Here is a 12886-nt window from a genome sequence, read left to right as displayed (position 1 = left end):
TTGTTTCCCCTGGAACAATGACGCTCCTTGTCTTCATCCTTGAATCACTGAGGGCAGGTCAACTGGACCGCCGCCGCAACACTGGGCAAGTGCAATATTCGCTGTTTAGATAATTATGTTCATGGTATTCATAAACCTGACAGGCTGACATTTGGAAAGAGCACAAATTTAATGAATGTGTTTATTCTGTTTCAGAGAACTCATCCATGTACTCATCATGGATAATATTCTTGATTTTGTGCAGTCCTATTGACAGAGATCTCATGCCAAATTTAGGTCAATAAAAAAATTAAACTGATTGTTTTAATCATGTGTTACTAAAAAGATGACTCAGTCTCCATTAATGAGCCATTTAAATTAAAACGTCTGCAACATTCAAAGCACCGCCTGAGATGGATGATTCTGATGCTGTGTGACACACAAAATAGCTAAATCAATCTCAATTAATGAGGATTTTAAATTACAACCTGTCTAAAACATCTTAAACAGTGTCTGCAGCACACAATGTGGTTCCAAATTAATTTTAAATGATCACACACCTTCAACACCAAACAATCAAAACAAGTTTTCCCTCAAGCATGACTGCTCTATTCAGTATATATGGAGTATTTTAACATTAAATCTTTGTGTCAAACCTAATACCATTGTTATAAATCGACCATCACTGAAATAAGTATCCAGAAAAGTGTTGGAAAAACAGCACGGTGAAACCATAAATTCATGACTGGAATGCACGATATGTACCCTGAAGCCTCAGGGGGGAAAGACAAAGTTATCACATGTTTCGTCATTTGAATCAGGGCAGAGAAAAGAATGGAAAAATGAACAGGGCGAGTCTCTTTTCAATAGGAAGAAACCAAATAAGTCCTATTTTTGAAGGAATGCTATAAAGTTGTAACTTGATGTGCAGACCACAAAAGGTAGGTCACTCATTATAATGTGTTGACTTTTTTCTAGCGTTTCTTAAAGTTACGAAGTATCTCATATTTTCCTTTCTTTTTAATCTGTTTAATCTGATTTTTTTTTAAATGTCATAGAAAATTCTTGTTGCGTTTTTTTGAGTAATGATATTTATTTTAGTGCCCTATTAGCATCAAAAGCTATTTTCATGGCACATTTGAAGAAATAAAAGATAAATACATTTTTACATTACAATAAAAACTACATGTTTCATATTTATTTGATAATAATTTTTCATAAACTGTTTTTTAACATTTTTCCTGCTAAAACTGTTTTTTAATAAAAACATCTAATAAGTAAACTCTTTAAAAAAGTACTTTCTGGAAATGTCGCCTTGCATTAAAATCAGGACAGTCCATTAAAATATGCTTAATATTAATGGTTAATGATATTTCTAGGCAACTATAGGTCAGTGCGGTCAGATTAAATCTCACTATAATATTAAGTACATGTTATATGGAGGTAGTTTTGATGTCTGTGATCTGCATGTGTCTTTGATAATGTGTGGTCTGTGTAATGAGAGTTAAGAGCAAACCGACGAGGGAGGAAAGCTATTGATAGGCTATTTACTCGCTAAAACGGCTTTGGTCTGGCATGAACCGACTTGGTCATAAAGCACAGGCGGTGAACCTTCTGGCAGAGCTGGCTAACTCTCAAAACTCCCACAGTCAGCACTGCAGCTCCAGACTTCTATCTGCTGAGCCACTGCTTCAAGTTTGAACATATCTTCTAATGTAGCTGACACATTTTTTCTATGGTTTAGTTTATAGGTTATCTTTGAAAAACCTATGTCATTAGCTTCTCTGTGAAGGGTAGGCCTACATGCAGTGCTTTCTCAGAATTCATCAAAAAAAGAAGAAAAAAAGGTAGGCTCGAACACCCTTCACGTCAGGAGTATGCCTAATGCCTCAGGTCCAAAACAATTTTACTCTCTAAGTATGTGAATGCAGATAATTTTAGTTACATAAGCTCAGTTTTGTGCATCATTGGGTTCTAAATGTGTCCGACCTGAAATTCTTAACGCGACGCGATTACGCGTTGCATTCTCAACGCCAGAGGCAGCGTAGCCGATTTTATCGTAAAAAACATCCCCTTTAGGCTTAATCTTTATTCCAAACATAGTATTTTAATGTCAGAACGTAGATACTTTACGCAGGCATGCAAAAGCGTGTTCTAGTTGTAGGCTATAGGCTATTTAATGTGCGCTCTTGCGTTGCACCGTATTCAGAGCAGCGCCATGACAGGTATGAAAGCAAGGTTGTAAGGGGAATAGACTTACCGTGTTTTCAATGGCTCCTAGATCACTTACAATTTTCCACAGGTCATATTATCGGGAGTTTTTTGTCTACTGAAAATTCCTGGAAAGATATTTTTGCAGTTTCGTCAGCAGAAAGATCCCAAAAACATTAAATAACAGTACAACCCACTGAAGAGATATGTCATCCACAGCCTCGTTTATATTTCCGTTAAAAAAAAAATCAAAGACGGCACGCTGTGAATAATGTTACCTTCACGTGCTATCGGAAATTTCCCACTTCCCACTTCTGAAGTAGTGATTACGAGCGTGCCGCTTTGTTGTCGGAAAGAACAGAAGTCATGGAGGACACCAGTTTATTCTTGCTTATTTACTGGGAAAATCTTATCAAAGCCTACATTTTATTTAGCGTCCCATTCATTGACAACAATATATAGGATTGTTCACACCAAACAACAAAAAAAGATAACTATAACTGTAACTATACAGTTTTAATAATCGTTCGTTCTATGAGAATAGGGTATGCTAGTCCAAATCTATTGCCTAACATTAAAGGCACAAAGGAACAATATCTTTGGAATCACTTTCAGAATGATAAAATCATTGACAACCAATCAGAACAGACTTTGAAGAGGTCAAGATTTTAAAGTGGCAGAAACATAAATATATAATAAACAGAATTCTGTCAGGACCACTACCGTCAAATATGATTGATAATTGCATAGAGTTTGTATTGGCGGTATGGTTCTGTTCTGGGCAAGAATTCCCTGCCTTATCTTTATAGTTGTTGTTTTTGGTGAGAAAGAGCCTTTACCCATTTACTGAGTAGTCTAACCCCATAATGCATTATGACAAGCTCAGTGGGGGAAAAATTTTCATTTAAATAAATGAAAAGTATCAAAAATAGTTTAAAAGGATTAAAACAGACTATTTAAACTGTAAGTGCTACTGTAAGTACTGTATGATTATGCTTAGAGTATGCCATTGTTCATTTTGCAACAGTGAACTCAATTGTGAGTTAATTTTCCCATATTCTTGACATATGGAGCTTTATTTGTATGGCATGCAAATTGTTTCTACATAGGCTATAATGTGTGTTTCAAATCAGTCACTTATGAGGGTCAATGACCGTTAGGTTTTAGCCTTTGAAGACAGTTGCCTGCAGGCAACTCACTAGGTTTTGGAACAGAGCTTTTAAACGTCATGGATGAGTATATAATGAAAGTTAACATATTGCTCACATGTAGTAGAGAAAGGAGAGCTAGATTCTCCAATTATCTTCCAATTTAGTGAAATGGTCATGACCTTGCAAGCACCTGGTGTAATGTGTCCTCCAGCCTTTGAATCTTGGCAGAGCAAGCGTGCCAATGGTGGTTTTCTTGAACCATGTGAGCGCACAGCTGGCCAGAAGAGCAGATGCTGTCAGGCTGCAGTAGGTGTTTTTAATTAAACTGTTTTGTTAGTCACATGATTGCCATAAATTGACATCATTCTATAGGACTTAAAGGTTAACACATGCTGCTGCTGGTCTAAATCACGGGACTGGCCCGGTGGGCCAACAAATATGAACAGGCATCATCTTTCTTTATGGGCTGTGTGGTCTCTAAACAAGTTAGAAAGAAAGTTCTCCTTGTATCAGCCTCTCATCGCAGATCTGTGGGCTCATTTGTTGGGAGAAACATCAAAGGGAGCTTTAAAAATCTCAGCAGAAGCCTTTCACTGAGTTTGTTTAGTTCAGGAACATATTCATTAAGGACGTCGCCCCTTGCTGATGGTCCCATATGTCAAGCTGCAAAGCCGGTGGCACTGGGAGTGCACCGCGTTTATGCAAGGAGGAAATTGTGTGAGTATGTGACAGGAATGTGATGTCACAGGGAATGATGGAGTGCGCATGGAAATGCCAGTGGGGTGGACTGTGGATATGGAATCCTCATGTGAAGGGGCTTGTGGGCCTCTAAGCTCACTATTGCCAGGAACTCAGAATAGCTCACCAGGGAGAGATCCGATCTGTTATTCCACTTCAGTCACAACCGTTATGATTGAGGCTGCTGCTGAATGTGGTAAATGGATTGTTCCTGAGGAAAAAAATGATGATTTGGAGAGAGAGAGAGTTAGATAGAGAGAGAAAGAGAGAGAAAAGGACAGAATGTCCACCCTTCAATGTTCCTTTCCCAGAGGGGAATTGGAGCTCTGCATTCCTCACATTGCAGTCCGCTGACAAACAATCCCAACTTTATCCCCAGCACGCGGGGCAGCTGAATGGCTGCAGTGTTTAGGCCGCAGGCCTCTAGAGTTTTTTTGCAGGGGGGGAGGAGGGAGGGCGATGCCGGCCAGACCAAATCCTACTGCCCAACCGCACTTCCTTGCTCCCAAACCAAACACAGGCCTAGCTTAGGTGCTACTGTAGGCCTGACTGGACACTGTGCAGTGCTGGCAGAGGATGGGCCGCTAGGAGCCAAAGGCAAATGCTCTCTCATTCTGCTTGCCTAGCCAGTCCTTATGAATTGGAACAACAAAATTGCAGGGTGTAACACTTCTAAATATAGCTAGGGGTGAATCGTAAGGAATTTAATGATTATGTTTCTGATAATTCATTAACGGTTCCATCAACAATTTCAAGAAATTTCTTAGTTTCAAATTTATTTTAAAGGGTTAGTTCACCCAAAAATTAAAACTCTGTCATTAATTACTCACCCTCATGTCGCTCCAAACTCGTAAGACCTTCGTTCATGTTCGGAACACAAATTAAGATATTTTTGATGAAATCTGTGAGCTATCTGGCCTCTGATAGACTGCAACACAACTAGGCCCAGAAAGGTAGTAAAGACATAGTTAAAATAGTCCATGTGCCTACAGTGGTTTAACCTTAATGTTATGAAGTGACGAGAATACTTTTTGTGCGCAAAAAACAAACAAAAATAATGACTTTAATCAACAGTTTCTTCTCTTCCATGTCATTCTCCTATGCAGTTGATGTAGTAGACACATTGCAGTGCTTCCGGGTTCTACGTCAGAACGCCGACTCAGTATCGGCCAACACTGTTTACGTGAGCACCATGATGCATGTGTATGATGCTGACGCAGGAGCCGGCCAATAATGAGCCGGCGTTCTGACGTAGAACCCAGAAGCACTTCACTGAGTCTGCAATGTAAACAGCATAGGAGACTGACAGGGAAGAGAAGAAACTGTTGAATAAAGTTTGTTTGTTGCTCACAAAATGTATTGTCGTCGCTTCCTAACGTTAAGGTTGAACCACTGTAGTCATATGGACTGTTTTAAAGATGTCTTTACTACCTTTCTGAGCCTTGAAAGTTGTAGTTGTGTTGCAGTCTATCAGAGGGCAGATAGCTCACAGATTTCATCAAAAATATCTTAATTTGTGTTGCGAAGATGAACGAATGTCTTACTAGTTTGGAGCAGCATGAGGGTGAGTAATTAATGACAGAATTTTAATTTTTGGGTGAACTAACCCTTTAATGTATAAAAACAAAGAACAAAAAATGTATTAACATATTTCATTAGTTTTTTTCTAAAATACCACTGACTCTTTAACTACACATTGTCATATGAAGAACCACTCAGTAACTGCACCGATTTAGGTTTCTAAATCCTGGCACATAACACAATATCAGTTCATGGTTTACTATTGTTCACATGATGAAATGAATGTCTTGTGGTTCAGTAAGTGACTCAGATAACTGAGAAAATAAGCTCTAAGTGTTTGTGGAAAAGAACTAGTTCATAAGAGTCTTTTGTTCAGGAAACAGATTTCACTGCTTGTGCTCTATGCATTTGATTCAGTAAAAAGAACCAGCTCATAATAATCATTAGCTTGGGAATCAAGACTTAGGACTTCACTGCTGTGTTACTGAATCACTAAAAATGCCTTCTCATTAGCTTGGGAATCTCTGGTCACGCTGTATGTTATTATTTCTCTAAAAAGAACAGCCCGGTAAGAGTCATTAAAAGAGCCAGCTCGTGTAATTAGCTTGGCAATCTGACTTTGCCAGTCACACTGTGTTTCCTGCTGAACACTTTCACACAATTTTTAGTCTGGTCCTGTCCTGCATCGGATGAAAAATGCATGTGCAAGAACTGTTATCGAAACCAAACATCATGAAAATCATTAAAATCCAGTATTTTTTAATAGAACGGGTGAATAAACCTAAATATAGCAGTATAAATATGGCTGTTTTTAATTCAGGAATACAGGAAGCTCCTAGCATTTTTTCGGTGTTTACTGATTTGCATGAATACACATTTTGTGTGAATGAGCCCCTGTTTAATAGCTACATGGTATTCAACCAGGCAACAAGACCAGTTTTGGGGAATTTGGCAGGACCCTTCATAAAAGTTAGAAGTTATTTGCTGTCTAACCTAACATCCTGAGAAACAGAGCTTAAAATAAACGGGACACATCCATCCCAGCTGTTTAGGATAGACTCCTTCTGAAAGAGCTCACTGTCGTGTCAGGTGCTGTCAAATATGAAAGCTGGTCTGAGAACAGTTTGGCATTTCTATCCTTCAGATGAGACTGTTACTGTGTATGAGGATAGATAATATAAAGGTGCAGCAGGTTTGGCAAAGCAAAGCCCTGCTGATCCCTACAGACAGAGTATACACTAAAGCCGATGACGCTTTGAGGAAACAGTGAGCTGTCTGAGGCTGTCCATATTTACAGTATGAGAAAGTCACTCTTTCCACCCCCTTGCTTCTCAAGGCCAGATGAAAGCTGCGGGTTGTTCTGCCCAGGGCCAGATGTTCTCAGGTGGGGCGATTGGCTCGAGAGATGCTCCGTTGGTTGTCGTCTCGCCCCACACGTGGTTCTCATGTGAAGTCTGCAGGAGGAATTAGGCTCGGATGTTATCGCAAGCTGGAGATTGAGCCAAGTGCTGCGGCCTGTGGTGTGCTGAGGGGGATGCAAGGCTGTCTGTGGGGCTATGATCTCAGACATCCTCTGTTCCCAGCACGGGGAGCGGAGATCATGGGCAAGGTCACAGAGCATCCCACTGTCTGTGCAACAGTGTCCCATTGTCTCAAGTTTCTTTTGCTGTCTTCAAGCGAAAGACTTTATAAAACTTCTGGAGGGGAATGTTTTTACCCTCCCTGAGAAACAAAATAAACACGACCTCGGGAACGAACTCAGAAACTCGCCTTCTATAAATAACAGCGCTGTAGGCCCACATTAAATTGTTTCAAAGCACACATAATTCAACAACATCCACCCTTTTCACAGTAAAACCGTTTTACGGGAACGCTGGAACTCTGAGGCTTACGTGCAAAGCTTTGAGTCAAAATAAATGTCATTTAGAGGGAATCAAAAATAGAAAATCATTTATCGTTTTACTCGTGGGCACATTTTCTTTTATTTTTATTGTGTTCCTTTGCTTTTAGTTTTATGCTTTGTTTTGAGAATATGTTGGCATCTACTGTTCATTTTTTCCTGTGGTTCCTTGGCAGATATTTGCCTGCTCATATTTGTTCTTTTTTAAGTTACTTACAGTATATTTTCTTTTAATTACTTTATATTTTGTCTTAAAAGCATTTTTATACTGTATAACTGTTACTCATTTTCTAAATTGTGTGTATTCTAGTTTTTTATTGAATTTGAAATTGTGTGTGTTTGTGTAGTTTTAGGTTTAAACTTATTTAAGTTTATATTGCCTTTTACCTTGTATTTTGTGGGTTTCAAAAATTCAGACCAATTTTAAAAATCTCATGCACTTTTGACAATAATTTGACCAAAAATATCAATCAGCAACTCAATTTTTTTCACATTATTTTTAAATGTAGATCCAGGTCCATTTCTCACTGTAGGTCTTATTTTGACTCAGCCGTGCAGTGGACTGTCTGCACATCCATGGTATGTTCACAGCTTACGTTAGAGTAGATTCAGGGTGTTTTCGGCTCATTTGTATAGCTGGGTGACCGTGAGGACATTCACAGGAAAGTAATTATAGTGCAACATCACTCATCAGAGGCAAAGCCCCAGTAAGTGGGGTGTGATTTGGATTTGGCTTCAGAGGAACTCTGTGGAGATCCCATTTCCTTGATTCTTAGAAGCTGCTGCTGGGAACTAGTGTTCTTAGTCCTTGATCAAGGCTGAAAAAATATACAGGCACCCTAATGGCATCAGTCTCTTTCCTGAAGTTCCACTGGTTTCTGTGAAAGTTTCCTTTGTTATGTATCAACTGTCTGTGACTTTGTGGTATTGATTTACAGAAGAAGCCGCTATCAAACACTTTTTCAGTTGTATTTATTCTTGGGTTTTAGTCCAAGTATCCATAGATCAATGCATCAGAATTCCTGTTGTTTACTTAAGAAGATAATTACAGATTTCATTTAAACCTTAAAGGGTTAGTTCACCCAAAAATGAAAATAATGTCATTTATTACTCACCTTCATGCTGTTCCACACCCGTAAGACCTTCATTCATCTTCGGAACACAAATTAAGATATTTTTGTTGAAATCCGATGAAGCTTCGAAGCGTTATGAATCAGCGTGTCAAACCAGCGTGTCGAATCAGCGGTTCGGAGCGCCAAAGTCACGTGATTTCAGTAGTTTGGCAGTTTGACACGCGATCCGAATCATGATTCGACACGCTGATTCATAATGCTCCGAAGCTTCCTGAAGCAGTATTTTGAAATCGGCCATCACTATATAAGTCGTTATTTTTGGGTTTTTTTGGCGCACCAAAAATATTCTTATCGCTTTATAATATTAATATTGAACCACTGTACTCACATGAACTGATTTAAATATGTTTTTAGTACATTAATGGATCTGGAGAGAGGAAATGTCATTGCTGGCTATGCAGGCCTCACTGAGCCATCGGATTTCAACAAAAATATCTTAATTTATGTTCCGAAGATGAACGAAGGTCTTACGGGTGTGGAACGGCATGAGGGTGAGTAATAAATGACATTATTTTCATTTTTGGGTGAACTAACCCTTTAAGGCCAATTCACACCGCACAGACAAACACCATCAAACACGTTTGTTGGGTTTTGTTGGATCAGTGTGTTACCCCTGTCGGCGTCTATTGGCGTTGGTTGGAGTTTGGTGTCTGGGGCATGATGTTAACATGTTTTTGATGTTTATTCACTACCGTAGGTGTTTTTGTATGGTTTTGTTGTTGCATTATTGTGTTTTCTCCCCTTTACTTTGTTTTATTTGGAAAGTCACTTTGCTTTTATTTATATTTTGTTTGGCTGATATTTTGTTTGGCTAAAAGATGAGCCAAATTCCCAAGGTCACTATTGAGGAATACTTCCATCACGAGGTATGTGATGGCAACTTTTGTGCAGTCTATCTCAAATACTAGGGCTGATTTAACACCATCACACATATGAATCTTGTAAACCTTATTTTTAATGGATTCCCAGGATGGAAGGTAGAGAAAAACAAATGTAGATTTTAACCTTATGTTCATCTAAATCCCAGTGTTTAATAGGTAAAGAGGTAATCTGTTACATTTGACAAAATGGACTTCTTATTTTGGCTTCTTAAATAAACAGTTCACCCAAAAATGAAAATTATGTGGCAGTTTACTCACTCTTATCTTCCGATATTTCGAAGAATGTTGTTGTCTAAATAATGCTGGACCACATTGACTTTCATTGTATGGACAGAAATATCGTTTTTGTGTTCCACAGAAGACAGAAAGTCATACAAGTTTGGCACAACATGATGGTGAGTAAATTATTGCAGATTTTTCATTTTTGAGTTAACTATTCATTTAAACCAAAAAAGAACTTCAGGTTTTGTCAAATTTACTAGCTTATAAATTACATTGAAGCTTACCAACAGCTACAAATCTGTTATATTTGATTTAATGGGGTATTTTTAATTAACTTCATTTTAACCATAAAGCTTTTTTGAGTGTTGTCCGTATTGTACATCAAGTTGTGGCTGAAATAAGTTGATATATTTCCTATTGGAAATAAAATTTCGTACTCAGTCACTGCTGTGTCAGCCTGCATCATCCACACTAGCTTTACTGTGACATCATGTCCACCCACAATTCCCTTGTTGACTTGAACTTCCTATGTCTATGCTCAGATCCTGTGTAAAACACACAAAAGCTCTATGTGTGGAAGAAACTAGAGAAAACCAGGGAGAATTGGTGACTGACATGTGTAGGTGGGTGGGGTAGATATTTTAGGATAACTTTGAGGTAAATAGTTCCTCCCTTTGAAACCGTATCTTGCACACTGATGCTTCCTGTCACATAAAAGCTTGAAATGCATAATTTAAGTATTTAGTTGAAAGTTTAAATTATTAAAAATAGAGTTTATTCATTTTATACTTTTGCCAAAATGCACAGGCTTAATATGGCAGTTGTTATCATGCATTATCAGAGCCAGAATTATTTCCTCCAAAATAATTTCCTGTGTAACCAAAAGTGAAGTGGCCCCTTCTGTAGCACAAGGTCAATCACAAGGGTGGTCAGCTCAAGACCTTCCCTGCCTGTGATGAGAAAAACAGGTTTTCTTTATTAAAAAAAAAAAGTCTCAGCTTTCAATAGGGGGCTACTGCTGGAACAAAAGCTCTGTTGTTTACAGGTACTCTCTGGTGGTCTACTCTTTCACAAAAATACATACCAGTTAGCAATATAAGTCAATTAAAATAATTAAATAAATTAAGTAAAACATGATCATTTGTGTGATAACAGCATCCCACCTACAGTGTTTCAATACCTGTGAGATTTTCAAGCATAATGTTGACACTCTAGAGATGGGTTGCATTACCTTCATCTGAAGTCAAACTTCAGGGTATTGCCATGATTTATGTGCAGACATTAAATCTCTCACTAAGCTTAGACAGCTGTGGAGTAGCAGCAGTCCTATTGAGAATGAACTGTCAGTATTTATTACCGCAAAGGACATTTATATTTTATTTTATATAAATAAAATTATATTTTAGTATTTTATTTTTTATATCTTTAAAGTAAATTATTAATGTATATTTTATATATTTAATATTTATAATATATATGTATTTTATATTTTGTATTTTTTTATATTTTATATATTACATTTATATTATATATATTACATACAAATATTGTATTTATTTGATTTTATTTGTTATAAAAGCTGTTACATTTTTAAAGAAAAGTAGATGATGATGATTATATGATTTCAGTGAGTTTGTTTATTTATTTGTTTGTTTTTAGCTAAATGGGTTTTTGCCTTCTGTCCTTACAAATTTGTCCATACACTCATTTCTAGCAGTTGTGCAGTCTGATCAAAATTAGCATATACCCACACTTAAAATGTGATCTTATCATGTTGTTTATCCTGTTTAAAAGTGATTTCAGTTGGAGGAGGTGCGCTAAACTATTCAGACCTGATTAAAAGATTTTCACTTACCATCCTTTAAATTATGTCTTTGACCCAGTCATATCTTAATTACAGCATTAAACTTCACTGCTTTTCCTCCTGGGCTGCTGAATTAAATTTATGCTTTGTTGAAGAGTTCAGTTTGTCTGTTGGAATATTTACTCTGGCTGATGCTGGGATTTTCCATGCCTCAGGCTGGATGTAGCAGAACGAATGAGAGAAGCAGAAACGGCTACTGTAGATTTGTTGTCACCGTGAGCCAAACCTGAAAGAGCTTAGACAGCTCTTCTGCTATCTGAAAAATGGCTTCACAACACACACATGTGACACATACATTTACACGGTGGTAATTTCACTTCAGTAATAGCAGTGGCCTAATGCCAAAAAAGCATTGAGTGAAAACACTGAGTAGACACATTACATATGCAAGTGCAAAATGAAAGTGGTGCATTTGAATGTGATCTTCATGTGCACACTCGCATTTTGGATTGAGGCATTACAAACGGATGGATGCATGAAGAGACAGACTTCCAGCAAACAATGGGTTTGTTTGAATTGTGTACCACTATACTACTATTTTATGCAGTTTGTATACTAACCATAGTATTTACATTTTCTGTATGAATAGTTAATTCTGTTCATCTGTTTAAAAAAAATGATATGCTGATCAATTAATTACATCTATCAATATATGTAAATGAACATAAATGTGCAGACCAAAATTTGCAATATACAACAGAACTTCACTACTCTGAACACTGTATCCCACAATGCAATTTGCTTGAGCTTCCATTCTTATTGGAGCAAATGAATTAGAAAGAAAATCAGTTGCAATTTTTAATCTCCTTCTTTACTCATTAATTATTTATATAGCGCTTTATATAGTATCATTTCAAAGCAGCTTTACAGTGATGCAAACAGAATTCAATTCTGCTGTAAAGCAGCTCTAAAAAGAATAGTAAACAGTCATTATTCAGTTGAAATCGTTCCATGTTGATTCAATAACTTTGTAATATATTTATTTATTATTAATAATAATATTTTAATATTTCAAAAAATAAGATGAGATAATTAGACTGGCTGAAATAATAACAATGAGTTAATGAGATAACAATATACAATATTATTAGCATATTTTACTTTATGTAGTACACTGCTGTTTAAAGGCACAATATGTAAATTTTCGCCGCTAGAGGTCGCTTATTCAAAACAAAGGCGTAGCTTGATGACGCCTTGATTTCGCGGAATCATGGGATGTTTTGTCTTAATGTCTACAGCCGGTGGAAAAGTATCGGGATGGGACTCGGGCAGAAATCATGTTCATG

The sequence above is a fragment of the Ctenopharyngodon idella genome, chromosome 16 (genome assembly GCF_019924925.1).
Source record: "Ctenopharyngodon idella isolate HZGC_01 chromosome 16, HZGC01, whole genome shotgun sequence".
NCBI lineage: Eukaryota > Metazoa > Chordata > Actinopteri > Cypriniformes > Xenocyprididae > Ctenopharyngodon > Ctenopharyngodon idella.
The sequence above is the reverse complement of the archived record's forward strand: the minus strand, read 5'-3'. Positions refer to the sequence as shown.